Raw genomic sequence first — 3,039 nt, forward strand, 5'->3', positions numbered from 1 at the left:
TTGCTCACTAATGACAAGAAATCACTGGGACCAGTTGAGATCATTTTGGCTTCCCCTGATGGGCCATATCTATGGTTACCATGAACAATCTCAGCCACTTAGCAGCCACTGACACCTTTATGCACCATAGCTCATACTCCCAGATTTATAGCCTGATGGATGCAAAAACTTGTTGATCCCCAATTGGCCTAGCACCATTCTTTCACAGGTACTATTTCAATATTAGGTAAGGTGCCCATACTTTCCCAGCTCCACCCATCCTAAAGTCCAAACTTCCAACAGTGGGGAAATGCCCTTTCTCCTACACTTCTGGTTGTAGGAATTCCACCCTCCCAATGTATAAGCAGATTGCCTTAGGTCATGAAGTCATGATTCCCAATGAACATAGTATTTCAAGAATTCTGGTTACTCGTCTACACAAATAAATAAAAATGCAATATAAACTAATTAGCAACAGATGTATAAAGAAGAAAGTACAGTGGGTATATTCTGGCAGTAAGAATTCCTAGCAATGTATATATAATTTGTTTTTCCATCTAAAATATACCTTTCTATACAGTAACCTCTTTGAACCTCTTAACTGCCATGGGATGTACACCAATAGGAAAGATATTATTATCCTCCTTTTAAACATCAGAAAATAGAGTCTTAGAAAGATTAAATAATTCTCTCAAGATCTCTCAGATAATACTACAGAACCTGAACTCAAATCCAGATCTTCTCAGTGTGTCTTCTACTACACTATCTACTCATGGTATTGCTCAGAATGTTCAGCTCATTACGGGGTAGCCCTTTAAATCTCCACCTTTTTCAGTATGTAAGTTTAAAAGTCCTCCTTAACTTACTGAACTGCATTACTCTTTCCTGTCTTTGATATATTTTGTGCTGTGAGAGATAGACTCATTCCATTCTCCTTGAATCTCGGCTAACTTTGGTGACTTATTTGACCAACATAATACTGCAGGAGCAATGCTCTTTGATATCTGAGGCTAGGTCATAAGAAACTGTTCAGCTTCTGTCTAGGTCTCTTAGAACTTACTCTTAGAAGGCTGCTGCAAAACTTTTGAGACATGGCAAAAATGGTCATAAGAGGAAAGTTTATATTATTACCAGCCTATCTCCAAAAACAAGAATGAGCCCCAATAAACAACCTAATGTTTCATCTTTAAAAACTAGAAAAAGAAGAACAAATGAAGCCTGAAGTCAGCAAAAAGAAAGAAATCATCAAAATTAGAGCAGAAATAAATGAAATTAAAAACAAACAAAAAATGATAGAAAAAATAAATGCAACAAAGAACTGATTTTTTGAGAAGGTTAATAAAATTGACAACCCCCTGGCTAGCCTCACTAAAGAAAAAAGAGAAAAGACACAAATAAACAAAATCAGGGATGAAAGAGAGGAAATTACGACTGATATTGCAGAAATACAAAGGATCATACAAGAATACTATGGAAAAAGTATATAACACTAAATTTAATAACCTAGAAGAATGGACCAGTATTTAGAAAAATACAACCTTCCTAGACTGAATAAAGAAGAAGTGGAAAATCTAAATAGACTGATCAGCAGTTTGGAAATTGAAACAATCATCAAAAACCTACCAAAAAGTAAAAGTCCAGGACCAGATGGCTTCACCAGTGAATTCTACCAAACATTCAAAGAAGACTTAATACCTATTCTCCTAAAACTTCCAAAAGATCGAAGAAGAAGCAATACTTCCCAACACATTTTACGAGGCCAATATTACTCTGATACCAAAACCTGGTAAAGATAACACAAAAAAAGAAAACTACAGACCAATATCTCTCATGAACTCAGATGCAAAAATGCTAAATAAGATACCAACGAACTGAATACAGTAGCATATTAAAAAGATTATATACCACGATAAAGTGGGCTTCATCCCAGAGACACAGGAATGGTTCAACATATGCAAATCAATTAATGTGATATACCACATAAACAAATTAGAAAATAAGAAATGTATCAATAGATGCAGAAGAAGCCTTCAACAAGATACAGCATCCATTTATGATCAAAACATTTAACAAAATTGATATAGAAGGAAAGTACCTTCACATAATAAAGGCCATCTATGACAAACCCTCAGCCAACATTATACTTAATGGTGAAAAACGAAAAACCTTCTCTCTAAAATCAGGAACAAGGCAAGGCTGTCCACTATCACCACTGCCATTCAATATAAATTTGAAGGTCCTAGCAAGTGCAATCAGACAAGAGAAAGATATAAAAAGCATCCAAATAGCAAACAAAGAAGTCAAACTCTCACTATTTGCAGATGACATGATTCTCTATATAGAAAACACTAAAGACTCCACAAGAACACTGCTAGAAACAATAAGCTAATAAAGTCTCTGGATACAACATCAACATTCAAAAATCCATAGCTTTCCTATACTCTAATAATAAAATGTCAAAAAAAAAAGTGGAAAAAATAATTCCTTTTGCAATTGCAACAAAAAGAATAAAATATCAAGGAATAAATTTAAAGAAACAAGTGAAGGACCTATATAATGAAAATTATAAGACCATATTAAAAGAAATTGAAGAAGATAAAAAGAAATGGAAAGATATTCCATGTTCTTGGATTGGAAGAATCAACATATTTAAAATGACCATATTCCCTTAAGCATTATACAGATTTAATGTAATCTCCATCAATATCCCATCAGCGTTTTTTAATGAAATAGACTAAAAAATCATCGGATTAGTATGAAAGCACAAAAGACCCTGAATTGCCAAAGCCATCCTGAGAAAAAAGAATGAGGCTGGAGGCATCATTCTGCCTGACTTCCAATTATACTACAAAGCGACATGGCATTGTAATCAAAACGGCATGGCATTGGCAACAAAACAGACACACGGACCAGTGGAACAGAATCGAGAGTCCAGAAGTAAACTCATACTTATATTTTTGACAAAGAAGCCCAAACCATACAGTGGAGAAAGGAAAGCCTCTTCAATAAATGATGCTGGGAAAACTGGAAAGCCACCTGCAAAAGAATGAAACTAGACTG

Source organism: Pteropus vampyrus, unplaced genomic scaffold, assembly GCF_000151845.1.
Source record: "Pteropus vampyrus isolate Shadow unplaced genomic scaffold, Pvam_2.0 Scaffold273, whole genome shotgun sequence".
Lineage (NCBI taxonomy): Eukaryota > Metazoa > Chordata > Mammalia > Chiroptera > Pteropodidae > Pteropus > Pteropus vampyrus.